This window comes from Pseudophryne corroboree, chromosome 2, assembly GCF_028390025.1.
Source record: "Pseudophryne corroboree isolate aPseCor3 chromosome 2, aPseCor3.hap2, whole genome shotgun sequence".
Taxonomy (NCBI): Eukaryota; Metazoa; Chordata; class Amphibia; order Anura; family Myobatrachidae; genus Pseudophryne; species Pseudophryne corroboree.
Window position 1 is genome coordinate 737,269,362 of NC_086445.1, and position 24,660 is coordinate 737,294,021.

General features: G+C 44.1%; 1 protein-coding gene across 2 annotated transcripts in view; it reads right to left on the reverse strand.

The window, feature by feature from the left end:
• Positions 1–24,660, reverse strand: part of TAFA3 (TAFA chemokine like family member 3) — a 680,526-nt gene that overhangs the window by 69,844 nt on the left and 586,022 nt on the right. The window contains exon 5 of one of the 2 annotated variants that reach the window (XR_010238909.1): positions 12,560–14,287. The exons of the other annotated variant lie outside the window; for it this stretch is intronic. The gene's annotated coding sequence lies outside the window, so the exon portion shown is untranslated. The remainder of the gene's footprint in view (positions 1–12,559; positions 14,288–24,660) is intronic. 2 annotated transcript variants of the gene reach the window in all.

The window sequence follows — 24,660 nt, forward strand, 5'->3', positions numbered from 1 at the left end:
ATCAACCTTAATTTTGATTTATTATTAATGTTCCACATTTTGGGATTATTTGGGATTATTTATTTATTTACTAGATGCACATTTGTTGTACAGGGTTCTTATCCTGGGGGCTGCGTAGGGTTTTCGCAAGACCTCACGGTGTTAGAAGAACAGAGTTGCATTGCATCAGCTTTCCATTGCACTGCAGCACTATATGGGCCTGGAGCTCCTCTGAGGCACAAACAGTTACTGAATAAGGCCCAGTATGGAGTCTCAGGGTGGCTTATAGCCAGGAAGATGTCTGGCTTGCAAGGCTGAGGCATGCTGTGGGTAGAGAGGTTAGCATTGCTTCCTCCCACAGTCCTACTTATAGTATGAAATTATTTTCCACTGTAGAGTGCTAAACTCCACTACAGCAGAGGCTCAATAACAAAAATTCACTGCACAGTCCTGCTTAGTACTGTACCGAACCCACCCAAACTCAACTTGCCCCATCCGGGTCTCAGGAGGGGTTGTTAAAACATCTAAGGGACTGCTTTATTTAAAAATTAAATATGAAAAAAATAATCAAGACAAATACGTATGCTCACATGTGTGTAACTGGGACACACAGGTATGCTCACATGCGTGTACCTGGAAGCTGTGAAAAACAAAAATAAGGCATCTGCCACAAAATATGTAAATTAAAAAGTAAAAAAAAAATGGAACAAAAAAAACCCACAAGATTTTCACAAAATAAGTTTCCAGACTCTGCGGAGGGGAAAATATCCAATCTTGATCCTGTGGTATACCCCAGTTTATTTGCATCCAAGCATTAAATACAAGATTATCTTAATCCCTGAAAATGGAGCAGGCGGTACAAATTCTGAGGCTTTGGCCCATAGTTTTTAAGTTTGTCCAGTAATATGGTTATTATATTTTTGCTTGGTTGGAGATCTTTCCGTTTCACACCAATATAGGAGTGGAGGTGAAAGCCTGTGTGTTGTTCCTGATTGCGTGTCCCTCTCTAATTTTTAACCACCTTCTTGACACTGTCCTCTTCCTCTTGCCTCTTCTCATAATGTGAAAGTCATCAAAGAAGGAGGTGGAATATTTGTAGCAAGCTATGATTTTAAGAACTTGGCGCGCTCTTTCCATGGGGACCACCTGTCGCTAAAATGATGGGTTTATTAAACTGTACATGTCCTGTTTAAATAACATAAGGGTGGTTGGGAGGTCTCAAGGACAATTCCATCTTGCGCCTCTTTTTGTTCTTTGCATGATGTGCTCTTTGGAGCCTAGTTTTTAAACTGCCATCCTGTCTACCACTGCAGTCCTACTCCTAGATGGGCCAGTTGTTTGTGCTGTCCACTTGTGTCTCTTATCTTAGTCATCCAGCTACCTCTGTGAAACCTTTTGGCCTAAAAACAATATTGTGAGGTGTTCAGAATAAACTGGAAATGAGAGAAAATTAATGTTATTGATGTTAATAATACCAAAGGATCAAAATTACCCCCAAATTCTGTGATTTTAGCTGTTTTTATGTTTTTTTCAAAAAACATCCAGATCCAAAACCAAAACCTAAAAGGGTGTTTTGGCAAAACCAATCCAGATCCAAAACATGAGCAGAGATCCAGATCCAAAACCAAAACACAAAACCCGAAAAGTGTCCGCAGCACATCTCTACAATATAGTCAATTTTGGTCATATTTAACTGTCTGTACTTTGGGGGTCATTCCGAGTTGATCGCTCGCTAGCAGTTTTTAGCAGCCGTGCAAATGCTATGCCGCCACCCACTGGGTGTGTATTTTAGCTTAGCAAAAGTGCGATCGGTTGTATTGCAGAGCGCCTGCAAATTTTCTGTGTGTAGTTTCAGATTAGCTCAAACCCTACTCAGCGCTTGCGATCACTTCAGACTATTCAGTTCTGGATTTGATGTCAAACACCCGCCCAGCGTTTGCCCAGCCATACCTGCGTTTTCCCTGGCACGACTGCGTTTTTCCAAACACTCCCTGAAAACGGTCAGTTGCCACCCAGAAACGCCCACTTCATGTCAATCACTCTGCAGCAACCAGTGCGACTGAAATGCATCGCTAGAGCCTGTGCAAAACTGCATCGTTTGTTGTGCCCGTACATCACGCGTGCGCATTGCGCCGCATATGCAGAATTGACGATTTTTAGCCTGATCGCTGAGCTGCGAACAAATGCAGCTAGCGATCAACTCGGAATAACCCCCTTAGTCTTGTTGATATAATACATCTTATTTTATATTAAAGGACTTGGTTATTATTAAGAAAGCACAATTCCCTGGATAGGCAGAAAATATATAGAAAAGAGCCTTGTTAGAACTCACCACAGGTAGAGTACTAATTTCCCTTTCAAGAGGGCCGAAAAGAATAATATCAGTAGGTCCTGCATAGAGACTGAAAAGAATGCCTACTGCCGTATCAGCTTGTGTCTTAAAAACAACTGAGGACTCCAGAATTCTATTTACTTTTGTGTTTTTATTCCACTGAAAGATACAGATGTGGTCTACAACACAAAGAGGTAATGAGAACCTTTGAGTGCCACAATCCTATCTTTTACAGCTAAATACACAGGCTAGCAAAATTATGTACGTGTACTATTAGCTGGTGGTATGTAAAAAATAAATAATTGCTTCATAAACTATATATTCTTCTCTACATTAATACAATGCATGAATTGAGCTTCTATATAGTTCTAAGAACCAAGGCCCTCATTCCGAGTTGATCGCTCGTTGCCGAGTTTCGCTATATTGCGATTAGTCGCTTACTGCACATGCGCAAGGTTCGCAGAGCGCATGCGCTTAGTTATTTTACACAAAAGTTGGGTATTTTACTCACGGCATAACGAGGATTTTTCATCGTTCTGGTGATCGGAGTGTGATTGACAGGAAGTGGGTGTTTCTGGGCGTAAACTGGACGTTTTATGGGAGTGTGCGGAAAAATGCTGGCGTTTCTGGGAAAAACGCGGGAGTGTCTGAAGAAACGGGGGAGTGTCTGGGCGAACGCTGGGTGTGTTTGTGACGTCAAACCAGGAACGAAACTGACTGAACTGATCTCAATGGCTGAGTAAGTCTGGAGCTACTCAGAAACTGCTAAGAATTTTCTATTCGCAAATCTGCTATTCTTTCGTTCGCAATTCTGCTATGCTAAGATACACTCCCAGAGGGCGGCGGCTTAGCGTGTGCAATGCTGCTAAAAGCAGCTAGCGAGCGAACAACTCGGAATGAGGGCCCATATTTTTAATTGCCAGGTTTTGCCTTTAAAAAAAATGCAGCTTTAAATCCTGCTGCAAAAATCACATGATATTCTGACAAGTAAAAAAATGTGGGTCTACAATGATGGTTTTTTGTTGTTGTGTCATGTGCACTTTCTAAATGAATTACCTGCCAGCCCCTGGCTATCATTTTGGGATGTTCTCTGTGAAGAGATTTGGCTTTTGGGGATGTCTGTGCAAAATGGAAACTGGGGGTCTCTGCCACATAAAGCAGGAAGGGGATATAGTTGGAATCCCAGCGGTTGGAATGCTGATGGTCAAAATACCGATGCTGGAATCCCGATCGCCAGAATTCCGGTACCACCGCCAGAGCTATTCCCACTCCTGGGTGTCCAGAGCACCCATGGAGAGGAAATAGAACCTGTAACGAGCGTAGCGAGCCCGCCAGGGGCTTTGTTCCTCTCGACCCCCTGCCGGCATTCTGACGGTTAGGATTCCGGCGTCAGTATTTTGACTGCCGGGATTCAAACTGCCGGCATTCCATACCCAAACCGCTGGAAGTGGCGGAGGTTAAGTGGGACTAATTCAAAGATAGAGACAGAAAAACAGAATTTGATGGCAGATAAGAACCAGTTGGCCCATCTAGTCTACCCGAAACACATGTACACACACACACTTACACACTAGAGTTGAGGTGTTTCAGGAGCCAATTGACCTACCAGTATATTTTTGGATTGTAGAAGGAACTGGGGTACTCAGAGGAAACCCACAAAAACATGGAGAGAGTATACAAACTCCACACATTTAAGGCCATGGTGGGAATTGAAACTATGCCCTCAGTGCTGTTAGGCAGTATTGCTAATCATTACATCATACATACTTTCCCTGGAAGGAGGAGATGGGCGCAATGTCAATGTTGTATGCTGTGGAGCGATTTTTTGCAACTGTACATGTTCTGTGATGGTCTTGCAGCGGTTGTCATAGGATGTCTTCCCAAAGTGAGTGACAGGCAGGGGCATTTGTTAGTGATAATTGCTGAGTGGCGACTAAAATGTAGTTTGCCATGACCATTTCGGGGGCTGGCAACTGCTATCCTATACGCGGTTACAATGCTGAGCGAGCATAAGTTACTCAGATGGTCTATTACTGACTTAAGTGTGTCCGTCATCTGCCTATTATACACAAGTGGTGGATCTGAGAATCCTCTGGTGGACATCTAAGTACAAATCCAGATGACTGATAAATTTGCATATTTTCCTAAAGTCGCTGCACACTAAAGGGGTGATTCCGAGTTGATCGCTTGCTAGCAACTTTTGCAGCGTTGCAATCAGGTTAAATCTCGGCAATAATGCGCATGCACCGCAATGTGCGTGCGAGTCGTACGGGTACAAAGAGGATCGTGCTGGGCGATGGATTTAAGGAAGAATCCATTCGCACAGCCGATCGCAAGTTGATTGACAGAAATAGGGCGTTTGTGGGTGTCAACTGACCGTATTCTGGGAGTGTTTGGAAAAATGCCGGCGTGTCCAAGCGTTTGCAGGGCGGGTGTCTGACGTCAATTCCGGGACCAAAAAGACTGAAGTGATCGCAGCGGCTGAGCAAGTCCAGAGCTAATCAGAAACTGCAAAAAACTTTTTTGTGCCAGCTGCTGCAAAAGCATTCGCACACTTGCAAAGCGAAAATACACTCCCCCATAGGCGGCGACTATCTGATCGCAGTGCTGCAAAAAGTTGCTAGCGAGCGATCAACTCGGAATGACCCCCTAAGGTTCAGAGTTGATTGTAGCTGTGCTAAATTTAGCACAGCTACGATCAGGCACACTGATATGCGGGGGGACGCCCAGCACAGTGCTAGCCCGCCCCGCATGTCAGTCCTTGCCTCCTTGCATAAGTACAAAAGCATTGCACAGCGGCGATGCTTTTGTACTTAAGGAGTAGCTCTCGGCCAGCGCAGCTTCTGCGCGCTGGCCAGGAGATACTCATTGCTGCCCGGGTCGCAGTGGCTGCGTGTGACATCACACAGCCACCGCTGCCTGCCCACGGCACGGTCTGGCCATGCCTGCGTTGACCGGACTGCGCCCCTTAAACGGCAGCTTAAGGCTGCCGTCCTGCCCCCTCCCACCCAGCGGCCACCTCTGCCTGTCAATCAGGCAGAGGCGACCGCTAGCTAAAAACAGCCGTCGGCTGTCTGGCATGCGCCGGCGCACTGCGGTATTTGCGCATGCTCAGTTCAGGCCTGATTACTGCTGTGCGAACACGCCCAGCACCGATCAGGTCTGAATTAGCTCTTAAATCACAGCTGTGATAGCATTTGCTGAATCAGGCCCAGTGTGCAGTAGGAATCCGTATGATGTCAAGAGGGAACACTACTATTACTACATAGCTATTGGCAGTACCTAGTTCTCCATTTGCTTTTAGTCATGGTATGGCTGTATAATCTAAATTGTCACAAACTTTCTTTCATTTCAAACCAAGCAGTCCCATCACGTAAGTCCATACATATTTAAACGACACACAATTTCAATGACATTAATACTTCATTCACTATTACAACTACTTACTTTGGAATTACTTATTTGTATGCTATGAAAGAAACCTTTACTGATGCACTGCAGAGTTCAGTAATACCCCTTTCAGACTGACAATATCCGGGTCGCACCTGGGAATGTGTACACGGGTGCTTCCCAGGTGCGACCCGGCTTGAGACCCCTTCAGACTTGCGGCCCGACACGGCATATTGCTGGGTTGGTGACATCACCGCTGACACTACCAGAGGTGGTGCTTGGAGATAATCATTTCCAAGCACCGCCTCCTCATAGAGAACAGGTGTCAGGTCACCTTGACCCGGCTTACCCATTCACACTGCACCGCATCCCGGGTCGATTCCGGATTCAACCCAGGTCGAGACCTGGGATGAAATGCCGGGACGCTCGACTTAGGATATTCTTTCAGTACTCTTTCACACTGAGCAAATTCCCGGGTTGATGCGCGTTCATGTGCAATAACCCGGGAAATATTTGTCAGTGTGAAAGGGGTATTAGTAGCACAACAGCTGCTCAAATCTATTTTTGAGTAACCTGCAGATCTGGGTATTGAAGTGCCATGAAATCAGTCGGCCTAATAATCCGTACTCAGGTGCTGAAGAGGGACTTGTCCTATTCCACACATCTTGTTTTTCCTTTCTGTCCTTCTGAGACTACACAAAATACTATTTATACATCCCTCATGCTTCCATGAAATGCAAGGAAACAGAAAAATATGTGTTTCTCTTCCCCCGTAATATGTGTTTTCATTGGTTCTAACTTCTGATGGCAGCTTATTCCAATAATCACATCGGCAATTCCTACTGAGAGGTAAAGTATTTTAGACCTGTGCTTTCACCTCCTCTTAATTAATGATTGGAAACAATTCAACAAGTTCAATGGGTCCTTCATTTTATTATTATTGAGTTTGTTTTTAGCTGTTTTCTTTTCACAGCAAACTCATTTAATCATTTAAAATATTTTTCTTTCTAATATCTATATTTCCTTTCTTATTTGATATTATTACATCCTGTTCTACATAAATAATTCCACTTTCAGATTGCAAACCTAGGTCGGCCCCGGCTTTTGAATCGAGGTCCAACCTGGGTCTGAGCAGGCTCAGACCTTTTCACATTGCAGTTTCGACCCGTGTTATTCCTGGGTTGGTGCCTTTCACACTGAACCTGGGTCACCCATGTTACTCATACCCCTTCACACTGCCAATGCCGGATCCCACCCAGGAATTGGAAACAGGTCCTTCCAGGGTGGGATCTGGCATTGGCAGCTGCTGCATGCTTTCCCGACCCGGCAATATGCCGGGCGGGTTTCCATAGCAGCGGGGGGTGGAGCCAGCAGTGGGGGGCGGAGGTGGAGGCGGCGCTGGGAGATGAGATCATCTCTGCGCCGCCTCTCCCTGCTGTAGTAAACGGGTCCCGGGACGCATAGACCCGGAAGCCCGTTTATGCAACCACTGACCCGGTGTTCAACCTGTGTATAACACTGCTTTATTCCCAGGTTGAATTGCCGGGTCAGGCGACCCGTGATTTCGTCTATGCCCCTTTCACACTGCACGCCGACCTGTGTCGACCCGACAATATGCCGGGTCAATACCGGGTTATTTGTGCGGTGTGAAAGGGGTATCACTGTGATGTGATTTAAAATGGACTTTTCTGGTTCACAATGAGGTTTTAAAGGAAATAAAAGGAGGGCCTGGGGACTGCTTTGAGCAGACACATAAACAGCCAATCAGCACCTTTTTCTGAGACCCAGGTTGAATATCCCTGGTCAGAGGCTTTCACACATCACAACGACCTAGACGCGACCCGTGTTTAACCCTTCTTTTAACCTGGGTTGAAATTCCGGGTTGCTCGACCCAGGTTATTCACTTTGGCACTTTCACACTGCACCTCAACCCGGGTCGACTCAGCAACAACCTAATTTTGCGATGTGAAAGGGGTATCAGGGGGATGCAGTCATAGGTTCAACATTCACAGTGTTAACAATCATAATGTCGACAGCACTATGTTGACAGTTATGATGCTGACATTGTTGAAATGTCGACAGAATGTAAACATGCTCACATCTGGAATTCTAACATGTGAAATTATGACTTTCTCTGCAAGTCAACCTTACAGTTTGGGCTGCGGGACAGGAGGTTTAGGATTAGGTATTAGGTGCATGTTAGGGTTTAAGGCAGAGGTTCTCAAACTCGGTCCTCGGGAGCCCACACAGTGCATGTTTTGCAGGTAACCCAGCAGGTGCACAGGTGTATTAATTACTCACTGACACATTTTAAAAGGTCCACAGGTGGAGCTAATTATTTCACTTGCGATTCTGTGAGGAGACCTGCAAAACATGCACTGTGTGGGCCCCCGAGGACCGAGTTTGAGAACCTCTGGTTTAAGGTATGGGAGGAGGTTAGTGTTAGGCTTTGGGGAAATTAGGTTAGGGTTAGGCACTAGGGCGTGGGTTAGTTTTAGGGAGATACATTAGGTATAGGGATAAGGGAAGCATACCCACCAGAACTGCAGCTCCATCAGATGTCTGGTCTGGAACTGCTCTACACTTGAGTGCCAAAACCGTGAAGTCAGTGCTAGAAATGACACTACTACCAGAAGCAAGAAATTTGCTGCTAGACCACCAGGGACAGTTTGTCGACATTTCTGCAGTGTCGGGTACTGGTATCCACTCGGGTACAGAGTACCCTTAAGAATTTAGCAGCAGGTATGCAGTACCATCTGCCACACACTTTGCACCTGTGACTGCCATTACCACAACTATAATGTGCTACTGAGCAACAAGACTATGGTGCTCAGCAGCTTGACGGCACCTCCCACTTTGTCAGGGCTACAGGGAGCACGACAGTGATGTCATGAGATCACATCACGCTTCCTCTCCAGGCGGCCGCTGCTGGCCCAAAGAGAGGAGCCTGGGGACTGGGCTGGATGCCTTTTTTCATGGTGTCCAGCTTTTTCCATTCACTCAGCTTGAGTGATGCATCGGCACTAAGCGGTTTTCGTTCTTCACAGGCTGGGCTGCCTGGCATGTCTCTGGCTTCACTGTGTTGGGTAATTAATTTTTTTATATAATGTAGACACTACAATTTATTTCTATTATTATGGGGCATTGCTATAAATTTCTTTTGTAATGTGGGATACTACTATATATTTCTATTATACCAGGGGCACTATTACAGGAGAGGTGGTCTTCAGTATGCCGCCGGCCGAAATCCCGGCGACCAGCATACCGGCGCTGGGATCCCGACCGCTGGCATGTGACACACAATCTCCCTCTTGGGGGTCCACGACCCCCCCCTGGAGGGAGAATTAATAGCATGGCAAGCGCAGTGAGCCCACAAGGGGCTCATTAGCGTTCGCCCAGCTGTCGGTATTCCAGCGGTCGGGATCCTGGCGCCGATATGCTGGCCTCCAGGATCAAGGCCGCCGGCTACTCATACTACACCCATATAGTATATTTTTCTGTTATAATGGGGGCATTACTATGTATTTTTATTAAATTAGGGGCATTACAATATATTTCCATTATACTGAGGACATTACAATATATTTCTATTATACTGGGGTTATTGCTATATATTTCTATTATACTGGAGGCAGTACTATATATTTCTAGCCTTGCCTCCAGATTGCAAAGAGAAGGGACTGTGCTTTGTGGCCACACCCTTAGTGTAATGTAGCCACTCCCCATAGTGTCATGTGGCCATGCCTATTTTTGGCAAACTCAGTACCAGTAAGAAAATATTTCTACTTACAGTGCTGTGTTTATGTAACAAGTCTATACTTAAACCTCCAGCATGTCCTGTGGCTGTCTAACAGAGTTGTAAATTGATGTTTCATGAATCTGTGTGCAGGACTGTGTTTACTATAAATTTTAATCATAACAATTATCTTCGGCTGAGACTGTGTTCCCCAAAGTAAAACAGGGGCTATGTCAAAATTATCTCTTAAGTTCTACTGTATGATGAGAATGCCAAGTATGATCTGTGGCAGCTTATCTCTGGTTCATTGAACTTCTCTACACTCACCTGATATCTACCAAGGTCAGGAATATCCTCCTATGACCATGGGCTAGCTCCTGAGATTGCATCTCACTGATTCCTCCTGGAGTCAAGCTGTAGGATTTCAAACTTCTACTTTATGAGTGCACCCACAGCATCTCCTCTCATTTTCTGTCTTCTCCTCTCCCTATACAAATGTACATTTTCCTCTTGTTTTCTCTCACTACAACCAGGGCGCTATTAACCCACTGCCAGGCCCCTAGGCTGTCAGTATTTCGGGTCCCCTCCGGCACTTCAGTCTTTCAACCAACAACAGCTGACATTTGGTAAGCAAAGCTCATGCCATCATTTAAACTTTCAGTATTCACATGAATGCTGAAACCCAAATTAAATAAAGTCAGCTGACCTCTTTTCTCACATCGCAATCATTCTTCCTATTCTTTTTTCTTTTGAAATAGTGCTAGTGTGCTATTATTCCACTCTGTCCTCCTCTCCATTGTCTCAAAACAAACCTCTACTACTACTAGTAAGCCTTGCTACAGCGCAGAGTGAAATGTGCCTTTAACTACTGGAATCCTAGGGCACAGGTAAGACAGACTCAGTAAAAAAAAATGATGCACCTCTAGTCCATGTGGGACCCTTACGCATAAGCCTAGTCAGCCTTACAGGTAACACTGCCCTGACTACAACCCTCTTTAGCAGCTACATTAACTCCCACCATTTCCCACTTCACTTTTGGTGGTCCTCTTTTGGTGGTCTTGCGATAGCATTGATACCATCAGCCTTTTCCTGGCAGGTTCTTTTGCTGCATCCTAAGGCCAAGACTACATATAATATATGCTATACATATTAGAACCTTGGAATTCAAATGACAGATATAGATGTCTGCATTTTAGATAAGCTTTGTGCCCTACCTTTTACAAAATAAACCTCCAAATTATAAGACATTTCAAAATGTGTAAAGGCAATGGGAATTTTTAGAGTAATGACAAGGAGTATCTTCAAGTTATGGACAAGAGGGTCATCAAATCTTCATGAATACCATCTCAGTTCAATTGCTGGGCACATTAAATTCAACTGTAGTTGTACATGTCCTTTATTCTTTAGAGATCTTGATCTTCAGATTTTGTAAAACTGAATATGGAGATCCTTGAGAAAAACCCAGGAACATGTCCTCTGTGCTTCAACAGTGGTGATGAACCTTGATGATCATCGGTGATAGTTGGATCCTTCTTAGTCTAGTCCCCTTACTAAAATACCCCCTGTATCCCCCTGACAAAAGCCCTAGGTGTATAACGTGTAAGTGCCTTAATGTTGGCATAATAATTCACAAACGTGATGATGATGATGATGAGGACAGCATAAAAGTTGTATTTTTAGTGATGAAAAAACTAAAACAGTATGGTCTCCATAAATCAATAACTACCACACATGCTTCTGTATGGTTACTGCATAAGCAGACTGACAACAATAATGGGATCTCCCTTCAAGGAGGTAACTAGAGCTAGGCTTTTCCAGAATGGGCCTCTCACACAATAATGGGGAGCCTGCAGTGTGAGTTCTCATTGTCATAATGAGAATCAGCCCAAGCCTGTTCAATATGGTGCTGAAATTAGGTCCCCATGTTTTGTATATCAGTGGGCTAAATAGCACTCATTCTGGCATCTGTGGATAACAATGTGAAATAAACCCAACACACTGTAGGGCCATCCTTGCACCTACTCAACAGTGTGCAAAAGCATAGTAGTAAGTTCTTAACCCATTACTTATTCTGTTTTATAATGCTGACATTTACATTATTTTTCAGTTTGTCTTTCTTTTCCTCTTGCAGTTTTTCACTTTCCTTTGTACCATTTCAGTTTATTCACTGGGCTTAAAATGCATAAATGTCAATAAAAACAGGAAAAGCAGGGCTGTTTTAAAACATTTGACTGATAGTGTATGCCCCTCTTTTCTCAAGCTGGAATCAGTTACTTTAGAGCACATGTGACTTAATTATTTTTCTATGCAAATCTTTCATAATATTACAAGACTGGACAAGTGTAGTAGACTGTTGTAGTGACCCTTGTAGCTTTATGTAATATCATTGCTCTGCTGGCCTCTTGCCTTAAACTGACCCTGCGATATAGTGACTCATGTTACCAACACTTTAAATGGGGATTAATAGAGCAAATACAAATAGTGATGAATCTACATCAACACACAACCATTTCATTATCATGTAATTCTGTTAACTGCAGTGTCCTGAAGTCGAAACCATGGCTCTAACCCAAATCAACACACAAGTATAATAAACAAATATATTTATACTGTAAATGATTACCTATTAACTTCAGTTTGGTGTGTTTATCTTCATACTAATCACACACACATGCAACATATAAATGTATCACTTCTGTTGTCTTAAGAACATCATCAATATTTCATATTTTACAAAGAATCATAAGCAGAGGATATATTCCCTGGGTTTTTCAAGTAACTTAATGTTCTGTTTTTCTACACACATACAGTAGGTATGTTTTCCTTATTTTAGAAAGCAGATGGTACAGTAGTTTTTAAAACTTACAAACCATGTGCAGTTCAGTGGCAGAATGTCTAAATACCACAGTGTCCTTTTTCATAACTAGTTCTCAGCTGTTTTCATTCCACACACTATAAATAACTGTCTGCTCCTGGCTGACTCTTAGAAAGGTGCTTCTGTCCACACTCCATGTTATATGGCTCTCTAAAGATCACACATCTCCCATTAATTTAAACCTTGCCAATCGGATAATTTGCTGGCTTTGTGCTACCTTAACCCCCTTAAATATAGGAAGTCTTACCTGTGGGTATTGTTAAGACTCTTCTAAGCAGCAGTTTAACATTAAAAAATGGTTACAATTACAATATGTTTAAAGCATAAATAAATAAAATAAAATATACACGTATACAATGCAATTCCAAAATAACAATTGAAATTGGGTATTCCTAATGTATAATCTGTTTGATGGCTGTCCAACCAGACATTGCAAATGTATAAATGTAGGGAGACAAGCAACATTTCAAAAACTGTTCTGCTAAATATTATAATGCATTTGTATATTTTACAGTGTTATCAGCATAACTCCAACCACATTACCCCAACCAGCATAACCCCAACCACACTGTACAAACATGGAGGGTGGTTGACTTCAAATTTTAAATTACCAATCTGTACCTTGGGCTCTGTCGCAAAACTTAGTTTACACTAAATGTATCTGTAGCTGTATACACTGTTCACTTCTACAGTACATACACTCTATGAAAGATGCTATCCATGGTGCTGAAACTGCTATATATGTACTTTAAACAATTATTGTCATGTAGATATGAAAAAACCTAATACTGATGCTTTGATATGACAAAAAGCTTATCTACTAAATGAAACTATTCAAATACAAACCAGTGAAACTTATATTTAACCCTATCATGCAAAGAGGCCACTGCAGTGGACAGCTGTTTTTATGTCATTATCTCCTATAGAAACTCCTCTGACATCATTGGTGCATTGTGGTCTTCTTTTGGACCTTTGCATACTTAGAAGGTAGTGGGAGCTTTTCATTCCATCAAAAAGAATAAAGTCAAAATAAAATGGCTGACAAAAGTTCACCAGCACCAAGCACTTCAGGGATTTCTGTAAAATATTTTTACAAAAAAATGCAGAGCAGGTAAAAAAAAGAAGAAGAAAGAAAGTCAAGGAAAGTAACATTTATGGCATAATATGGTAGATGTTATGATCGAATACTAAATTTATTAGTTTTCATACAGTATTTGATCTAAAATCATTTGTCCACTTCAATGACTGTTGTGCAATACAAAAATCCATACTGCATGCAAGCTTTATCCTAACCTAAATATTGTCTCATATAATAGCCAAATATGCCAGATTTGATAGCTAAAAGCCTCATATGTATCATTATATGTTATCCTACCTTTTTTTTCAAGTCTAAATGATTGTTTTTATTTTCTCCAGACACACTGAAAAAAAAGTATCTAGCAACAGGGATAGGTACAGAGTGGTATTACATGCACATGGGGAGAGTGAATCTCATGGATCAGTGTGTGTTGCGATGTACCCACTCACATGCAAAAACAGGAGATCGTATGTTCAGGTGTTCTTTCACTTTCTTGATGTGACTTGTGTAAACGCATGGCTGCTGTATCAAATGTCTGAATTCAATGACAACAATCATTTGGATTTCAAAGCATCCATTGCTCGAGCATTAATCAACGCTGGCTCTATGGAGCAAGGTCAAAGAGGATGACCAAGTGAGAGACCACCTCTGTTGAAGTGCAGTGCCATGTCAAAGGCAATCTCTGAAATCAGGTTCATGGTGGGACATCACTGGCCAAAGTTTATGGATGCAAAACATGCTAACAGGTGCCACGATGCAGCTTGTTCACATAAAACTAAGTACAGCACATCTGCATGCAGTGTCTTCAGACTTTGTGTCCAGGGTGCTTCTCAACTTTCAAACCAAGTGTTAAAATCAGTCATCTTCAGTTTGTGAGCAGGGCTAACTTTCTAGGTACTGTATGAAGCAAATGCAGAAGTAAATGAAAATATTTGTGTTATAAATACTGAGTACATTTTTATTTCTTGATAAATATATCCATAAATAGGCATACAAAATATATTGTTTTCAACTTAAAGGATGTTTTGTTTCTGGAGTAAAAATACAGTAAGCAACATGATAAGAACAAATTAGAGCCATACCAGATTTATTTTTTTTATTTTACATTACTTATTTGCAAAAAAAAAAAAAAAACATTCATGGTTAAAACCTTGATAAAAAGGCAAGTTTATTTGTTGCAGATGTATGTTGTCCACTCAAGTGAACACGTTTAAAACCTTTTTAGTTTTATAGTTTAAAAGGAAAAACTTTTTGTGTTTTTATAAGCCCTAAAGACTAAAAAACTAAAATAAATATTGCATTTAGTTATCATAATTCATGCATGAAAGTGTTAAAACTGTGTCCCTCTATCTTTGTACTGTAAATGCCTGAAGCTGTTTCTGGTGGCAGAAGTTCAAGTGACAAAGATATTGTGATCATTAAAAGCCATTGTACTGCAGGCAGAAATTTTTAAGAGACATGTTCCTCAGGGTTGGTATTGGGAGACTAGCGGTCTGGATCCTGGAGGTCGCCATACTGATCCAGGATCCCGTTCGCCAGATTGCCGGCAGGGAGGCCTAAACAAGGAAGCCCGTTGTGGGCTCACTGCGCTCACCACACAGCAGGCTCGGTGGCTTGCTGCGCTCACCACAGGTTCTATTCCCACTCTATGGGTGTCATGGACACCAACAAGCGGGAATAGTCCCTGTTAGTTGGCATGCTGACTATCGGGCTGGGCAGAGATTGGGATTCTGGCGTCGGTATAGTGGCTGGTGGGATCCCGACTGCCAGTCACATAACTACATCCTGTTCCCCAGGAGCCCAGTGAGTGTGCTACTGCCTATACATATGATTTTCACACATTCCTTATACAGTAGCTGCAATATCACCTTAAGTGATGAACATTTTTCCTAGCCACTTTCAAATGGATGCTTAATTAGTGTATGAGAAGAAGAAACAATCCAAAGTCACCATTTTCTTTTAAGGTTTCTTATTGATACATTCACCCACACAGCTCTCTAAAAACAGAGCTGTGAGAAAAGATGTATCTAGAGTGGGGCAAGGACCGTGCATACACTGAGCGTAGCGATGGGGTGAACCACTTAACTTATTGGGTGGGCTGGCGCAAGACTGGGGATCTGAGTTCACCCTCCCCCTATGTGCCTGTCACCTCACCCTATGTGCCTGACACCTCACCCTATGTGCATGACACCTAACCCAATGTGCCTGCCACCTCACCAGGGCTGACATTTAAGTGGAGCAACAGCATGTTGGGGCCACTCCATAGGGGGCACAGTGCAGTGGCCACTGGGACCAATGACTGGCTGAAGCCAGCCACCCAACACTATAGCATCTTTCCTCAGGTTCAGTCCAGCACTGCTTGGGCCATGATGTCATAGAGGTCATGCACCCGTGCACTGCGCAATACATGCTTAGGCTGCTGCTGAGGGCAAGGAGGACAGATGTCAGATTCCACTGCAAGTTTTACAACATGACAACTTTGACAGACTATTTTCCAGTATGTGTAATCTGTGTTTTATTTTCCTGTGGGGGCAATGTGTGTTTTATTTTCCTGTGGGGGCAATGTGTGTGTGTGTTTTTTTCTATTTTTAGGGGATGACATTTTTTAGTTTGCCTTTGGCACCATGAACCCTAGTTACCCCTCTGAGAGATTTATTGCGAAGCGTTGGACAACTTCCTTGACTGGATGGAATAGTTACCAGGGCTCTGAGGGGTGGAGCTATAATCCTCCCAGTAATAGTGCAACGGAATATGCTGCACTATATAAGAAACTCTTAATAAATAAATAGTGCAGCTTTAGTAATCATGAATGTTCATACAGTAGCTGTCTTGACTGGGATGCAGTTATTTTACCTACAATCGAAATCCCGATAGTCAAAATCCTGACAACCATTGACCGATGGTCAAAAGCCCGACAAGGTCAAAATCCTGACATTTAAAATACAGACAAGGTCAAAATACTGACATTTAAAATGAGGTTTCTTACCTGATGGTCAGGATCCCGGCCCACAAGACAGAATACTGACAACGGTATCCTGAAAGTAGACAGAACACCAACGTCGGAATCCCGACCAACAGGATCCTGATCATGAACACATAAGGCCAAGTAAGAGTGCTATGCCGGAGATTGGGGGTTAGTTTTAGGCAACCCCCAGGGATCTTTTAGTTAGGCTGCAGGGGGGGGTATAGGGTACAGGGTATGGGGTGCGGGAGTGGGGGGGGATTGGGTTTTGAGTTAGGCACCTAAAATAGTAATGTATGGGGAGATTTAGACTCCTTAACACCCCATGTCAGGATTTTAACTGTTGGGATGCCGCTGTCAGTCTCCAGACTGTTGGCATCCCGACAGCTGGCATTTCATTACCAACCCATATGTTGAATGTGCAAGTGACAGATCCACCTTAGGCTATGAAAACATAACTGGTTTTAATAAAATTTCTCTTCCCAGACCCATAACATTCAGAATGTAGTTAGTATTTTTCCAGATGAGTTTTGCATTTGCAATAGTGTTTCTTTGTAAGACAATGCACACAATGTTTTATTTATTTTTTTGAGGTGGGCTGCACATTATAAACTGTACATTTTAATTACATGCCTGCAGGCTAAATTACTTAAAATTACTGTGTGAGCTTTATGAACATTTGCTGGTGATATATTCCATTAACCCTGCCACATCACTATCCTGACCGTACTACTCCCACCACATATTTCTGCTAATATTGCTGCTAATTGTTATAATTCTAATTGAATGTTTTCTGGAGTAAGGCACTATAATATAGAAACATGATATTTGTAAGCTAAAGGCCATCGTTAGAGTAAGACGTTGGAAAGCAATACATTATACTGACCATGGCATATGCTTTATTGTGCTGCTGTTTATATGAACAAGGAAACTATATTTCTGACATTAAGGTGATAGTCATTATAAATTATAATAGGCTTCATAAAAATTGCTCACAACTCACTAAGGGGCTGAGCGCATCATCCCCCATTTCTTGTTTCATAAAAACTGCAAATGATCTGAGTGTACAAATATAAATGACAGCTAAACTTTAATGTAATGCGCACCTTTGTTTGCAATTATAAAACATAATTCTAAGTGATAGTAACTAACTGCTAGTGTAGCGCTGTAGTTAAAATCTTTAAAAGCTTCTTTTTTTTCTATAAACACTGATAACACACTCGATAACTACATATAACCATAAACTTACAGGTGTGTCCTTACACATCATTGCTGCATTTGCACCAAATAGCCCCTCTTGGCGCGCCAGGTCCCGTGAGACTCTGCTAGCATCGCCAATGTGGCTAGGATGCACTAGCAGGCTGTGCTGATTAATTTAATATGTGACACTTGTATGCGACCTGGGTGCGACTGAGTCTTTGATTCTTTATATGAAGTGCTACAATGTAACAGACGCAGCTTTTTTTTTTAATACAAGTTCTGTTGTGCTCTGTATGCAGACTTAGTCACACACAATATACAAGTGTCATATATCAAATTAATCAGCATAGTGTCCTGGTGCATACTCATACCTCCCAACTGTCCCGATTTTCGCGGGACAGTCCCGTTTTTTGGGGACTGTCCCGCTGTCCCACCCGCGGGCCGCAGTGTCCCGCGGTGGGGGGGGGGCAGTTGGGAGGCTCCTGCACGCGCTGCTCTGCTTAGCAGAGCAGCGATGAATAGACGCTGTGCGCATGCGCACAGCGTCTATTCAGTGCAGACAGAGGGAGAGAGGGCATGCCAGCAGCTCACGGAGCGCTGGGCATGCCCCCTCAATGACGAATTCGGGGGCGTGGCTCGCGATCGCGGGTCCTCCCGCGAGGCCACGCCCCTTTTCACATAGGTCACGCCCCTTTTTCGGGAGCGCGAGCGGCTTCGCCGCGCGTGTGTCCCTCTTTGCAAGCGGCTAAAGTTGGGAGGTATGCATACTAGTTGCATTACGTTGTGAGTAACGCTGAGTACACACTTGTAGATATATCTGCAGATCAATTAATCTGCAGATATATTTACAGAGGGACCGGATGCTGTCTGGCCAAATGCTGAACTGTGAATGCCAAACAGAGGAAAGCACAGGGGATATGTCCCCCTCTCACAAACAGAGCAGTGTTTGCTGTGTAGCCACCCCCATCAAGGTATACCCCCTCTGTTCTCTGCACCATGCAGTACTGTGTGTATGACTGTGTGTTTGTGCCTCTGTCACCCACTGCATCTCCCAGTCTCAATTTTCCAGTCAGCCCACTGCCTTGCTCTATCAACCACTGCATCTCCCTTTCACATTCTGCCTTGGGGGTGGGGAGATCCAAAGAATATTTTTGCACCTGGGCCCAAATTCACAAGTTCCACCACTGATGAATGTATAGTCTTTTTATGGCCTGGTATGTTAGTAAGGGTATTTGCATGGCTATAAAAGAACATTTTGTTAGGAAACCCTATCTAGCTGCACTATTCAAAATAGATATTAAGATAGAGTCAGGATAAGACCAGGAAGGATGCACTAGTTAATCTAGTACATGTTGTAATGAAAGCATTAATTAATGTTTTTGCAGAGTGAGATATGTGCATACTGTGGACATATTTCTTAGATGTATGTAACAGGATTTGGAAAAAGATTGAATGTGGGGAACAGGGGACAGTGCTGAGTCAAGAATGACAACTACTGTAAATAGTGATCCTGTAACTTTTTTTGCCTGGTCAGAATATTTTTGGTCATGATTTTGAAACTTGTAAAAATAAAAGTGCAAAGTAGGTAGAAAGAGAAACACTGAAATTGTGATTTCAAATGAAGAATGAGTACCATATTAGGACAGTCTCCGGAAGACCTAGGGATTGCAGCATATTTATGAGAGGTAGGTGGTCCACAGTGTCAAATACAGCAGAATGATTTAGGAAAATTAGATGTGAGTAATGGCCTTTTGAATTAGCAGTTTGATTTAGCATTTTGATTTCATCATAAAAAAATTGTGCAATGAGAATTTTTAGTTTTCAATTCTTATTATACTCTCTCACAATTTTTTCATGACTCATCATGCCCCATGAGAAAATTACCACTAAAAAAAAAAACGAAAACAGTTTTTTGAAAAGTAATAATTCCACCAAACCCCCCCCCCCCCACTCCCCCTCCTGGCTACCAAGGTGCCCAGTTGTAGAAGGGGTTGTTGCAGCTGCAGCACCTCCGCTCAGACCCCAGTCGACATGTTATAGTCACCCTTCCCGCCCAATCATAGTGCCGGGGTAGCCCGGCAGCCGTGGCCCCCCGCTTCTTCCCTGGGTTTTTGTTTGGCTGGCCGGCTGCTCACTGCAATGGCAGTGTAAATGGCAGCTTCTGCAGAGATTCTGGGGCTGTTTGCCATCCTGAACAGTTTCACCATCAAACTCCGGAAAAAATACTTTTCCGGAGTTTGATAAATGTCACAATTTCTACATCCTCTAGGCAGTGTTGAAATTTTGACATTTAAGTGATGATGAATATGCCCCTATGTCTAGTGTTGGGAATGAAAGCTGAAGTAGATTGCATTGTGAAAGAAAGTATTTGAAGCGAGTTAAGGCAAGACTCCACAGAAGCTTGGAGGGGCAAGGGATGGGTCAAGAGAGTGGATGCTACATCTTCATTTATAAGACTAAATGAACAAAATGAGCCAAAGGGTTTCAAATTAATGGTTTGAGACTGTCATTTGTTACTGGTCATATGAATCAGTATACTTTAAAACACCCAGAATACAGATAAGTTCTTTTTCAAATATATTTAATAGTGCACAGCTGTACAGCTGTATATGCTACCTATTTCTTAGCAAGGTAATGTTTGCAGATAGATAGTCTCAAAATAAAAAATAAAAAAGGGATTTGAGTATTTGGGGCATCTGTATTAGGATTACACCAGGAAAAAACAATTGCATATACACCAAGTTTATGCTAAGATAAAACCGTAGGACCCTTGGCTTACGGAAGGAAATGTGGCTTGACAGGGTTAGTAGTAAATATTCAATTTTCAGTATTAAATGTATAGGAAACATGGGGCCTAATTTAAGGTTGATTGTAAAAATAAGAATTTACTCACCGGTAATTCTATTTCTCGTAGTCCGTAGTGGATGCTGGGGACTCCGTAAGGACCATGGGGGATAGACGGCTCCGCAGGAGACTGGGCACATCTAAAGAAAGATTTAGGACTATCTGGTGTGCACTGGCTCCTCCCCCTATGACCCTCCTCCAAGCCTCAGTTAGGAACTGTGCCCGGAAGAGCTGACACAATAAGGAAGGATTTTTGAATCCCGGGTAAGACTCATACCAGCCACACCAATCACACCATATAACACGTGATAGGAACCCCGGTTAACAGTATGATAACAAATGGAGCCTCTGAAGAGATGGCTCACAACAAAACCCGATTTTTGTAACAATAACTATGTACAGGTATTGCAGACAATCCGCACTTGGGATGGGCGCCCAGCATCCACTACGGACTACGAGAAATAGAATTACCGGTGAGTAAATTCTTATTTTCTCTGACGTCCTAGTGGATGCTGGGGACTCCGTAAGGACCATGGGGATTATACCAAAGCTCCCAAACGGGCGGGAGAGTGCGGATGACTCTGCAGCACCGAATGAGAGAATTCCAGGTCCTCCTCAGCCAGGGTATCAAATTTGTAGAATTTTGCAAACGTGTTTGCCCCCGACCAAGTAGCTGCTCGGCAAAGTTGTAAAGCCGAGACCCCTCGGGCAGCCGCCCAAGATGAGCCCCCTTCCGTGTGGAATGGGCTTTTACAGATTTAGGCTGCGGTAAGCCTACCGCAGAATGCGCCAGCTGAATAGTGCTACAAATCCAGCGCGCAATAGACTGCTTAGAAGCAGGAGCACCCAGCTTGGTGGGTGCATACAGGATAAACAGCGAGTCAGTCTTTCTGACTCCAGCCGTCCTGGAAATATAAATTTTTAGGGCCCTGACTACGTCCAGCAACTTGGAATCCTCCAAGTCCCTAGTAGCCGCAGGCACCACAATAGGTTGGTTCAAGTGAAAAGCTGAGACCACCTTTGGGAGAAACTGAGGACGAGTCCTCAATTCTGCCCTATCCATATGGAAAATCAGATAAGGGCTTTTACAAGACAAAGCCGCCAATTCTGAAACCCGCCTGGCCGACGCCAAGGCCAACAGCATGACCACTTTCCACGTGAGATATTTTAAATCCACAGTCTTAAGTGGTTCGAACCAATGTGATTTCAGGAATGCCAAAACCACATTGAGATCCCAAGGTGCCACTGGGGGCACAAAAGGAGGCTGAATATGCAGTACTCCTTTGACAAAAGTCTGAACTTCGGGCAGTGAAGCCAGTTCTTTTTGGAAGAAAATAGACAGAGCCGAAATCTGGACCTTTATGGACCCCAATTTGAGGCCCAACGTCACCCCTGCTTGCAGGAAGTGCAGGAATCGACCCAGTTGAAATTCCTCCGTCGGGGCCTTCATGGCCTCACACCAAGCAACATATTTTCGCCAAATGCGGTGATAATGCCTTGCGGTGACATCCTTCCTGACTTTGATCAGGGTAGGGATGACTTCCTCCGGAATACCCTTTTCCTTCAGGATCCGGTGTTCAACCGCCATGCCGTCAAACGCAGCCGCGGTAAGTCTTGGAACAGACAGGGTCCCTGCTGCAGCAGGTCTTGTCTGAGCGGCAGAGGCCAAGGGTCCTCTGTAAGCATCTCTTGAAGTTCCGGGTACCAAGCTCTTCTTGGCCAATCCGGAACCACGAGTATGGTTTTCACTCCTCGCCTTCTTATTATTCTCAGTACCTTGGGTATGAGAGGTAGAGGAGGAAACACATAAACTGACTGGTACACCCATGGTGTCACTAGAGCGTCCACCGCTATCGCCTGAGGGTCTCTTGACCGGGCGCAATATCTTTTCAACTTCTTGTTGAGGCGGGACGCCATCATGTCTACCTGTGGTTTTTCCCACCGGTTGACCAGCATTTGGAAGACTTCTGGATGAAGTCCCCATTCTCCCGGGTGGAGGTCGTGCCAGCTGAGGAAGTCTGCTTCCCAGTTGTCCACTCCCGGAATGAACACTGCCGTCAGTGCTAACACATGATTCTCTGCCCATCTGAGAATCCTTGTGGCTTCTGCCATCGCCATCCTGCTTCTCGTGCCGCCCTGTCTGTTTACATGGGCGACCGCCGTGATGTTGTCTGACTGGATCAGTACCGGCTGGTTTTGAAGCAGGGGTCTTGCCTGGCTTAGGGCATTGTAAATGGCCCTTAGCTCCAGGATATTTATGTGAAGAGAAATCTCCTGATTTGACCACAGTCCTTGGAAATTTCTTCCCTTTGTGACTGCCCCCCAGCCTCGAAGGCTGGCATCCGTGGTCACCAGGACCCAGTCCTGTATTCCGAATCTGCGGCCCTCTAGTAGATGAGCCCTCTGCAGCCACCACAGCAGCGACACCCTGGTTCTGGCCGATAGGGTTATCCGCTGTTGCATCTGGAGATGGGACCCGGACCATTTGTCCAACAGGTCCCACTGGAACATCCTTGCGTGTGGAATGTTTAGAATCCAGCCGTGCTGTTGTAGCACTTCCTGAGAAAGTGCCACCCCCACTATCAACTGTCCTTTGGACCTCGCCTTTATCAGGAGATCGTCCAAGTACGGGATAATTAAAACTCCCTTCTTGCGAAGGAGTATCATCATTTCGGCCATTACCTTGGTAAAGACCCTCGGTGCCGTGGATAACCCAAACGGCAGCGTCTGGAACTGATAGTGACAGTCCCGTACCACAAATCTGAGGTACTCCTGGTGCGGAGGGTAAATGGGGACATGCAGGTACGCATCCTTGATGTCCAGGGATACCATGTAATCCCCCTCCTCCAGGCTCGCAATAACCGCCCTGAGCGATTCCATCTTGAACTTGAACCTTTTGATATAAGTGTTCAAGGCTTTTAAATTTAAGATGGGTCTCACCGAACCGTCCGGTTTCGGTACCACAAACATTGTGGAGTAGTAACCCTTTCCTTGCTGAAGGAGGGGTACCTTGACGATCACTTTCTGTGAATACAGTTTTTGAATAGCCACCAACACTGCCTCCCTGGCAGAGGGAGTTGCCGGCAAGGCAGATTTTAGGAAACGGCGGGGGGGGAGACGTCTCGAATTCCAGCCTGTACCCCTGAGACACTACTTGAAGGACCCAGGGATCCACTTGTGAGAGAGCCCACTGTGTGCTGAAAAACCTGAGACGTGCCCCCACCGTTCCCGATTCCGCCTGAGCAGCCCCAGCATCATGCTGTGGACTTACCGGACGCAGGGGAGGACTTCTGCTCTTGGGAACTAGCTGTGTGCTGCAGCTTTTTCCCCCTTCCTCTGCCCCTCGGCAGAAAGGATGAGCCTCTAGCCCGCTTATTTTTCTGGGGCCGAAAGGACTGTACCTGATAATACGGTGCTTTCTTTTGCTGTGAGGTAGCCTGTCGCAAAAAAGTCGATTTCCCAGCAGTAGCTGTGGAAACGAGGTCTGAAAGACCTTCCCCAAAAAGTTCCACCCCTTTATAGGGTAAAACTTCCATGTGCCGCTTGGAGTCGGCATCACCTGACCATTGCCTAGTCCATAACCCCCGTCTGGCGGCAATGGACATAGCACTTATTTTTGATGCCTGCCGGCAAATATCCCTCTGTGCATCACGCATGTATAAGACCGCGTCTTTTATATGGTCAATCGTTAGCAAAATATTGTCCCTATCCATGGCATCAATGTTTTCCGACAGGGAGTCTGACCACGCAGCAGCAGCACTGCACATCCAAGCTGATGCAATAGCGGGTCTCAATATAATGCCAGTGTGTGTGTATATAGCTTTTAGGGTACTTTCCAGCTTTCTATCAGCAGGTTCTTTTAGGGCGGCCGTATCCGGAGACGGTAGTGCCACCTTTTTTGATAAGCGTGTCAGCGCTTTATCTACCCTAGGGGGTGTTTCCCAGCGTGACCTATCCTCTGGCGGGAAAGGGTACGCAGCCATTAACCGTTTAGAAATGATCAATTTCTTATCTGGGGAAGTCCATGCTTCCTCACACACCTCATTTAATTCGTCAGATGCAGGAAAAACTACTGGTAGTTTTTTCTCACCAAACATAATACCCTTTTTTGTGGTACCTGGGGTATCATCAGAAATGTGTAATACATTTTTCATAGCCTCAATCATATAACGGGTGGATCTATTGGAGGGTACACTCGTCTCATCATCGTCGACACTGGAGTCGGTATCCGTGTCGACATCTGTATCTGTCATCTGAGGTAGCG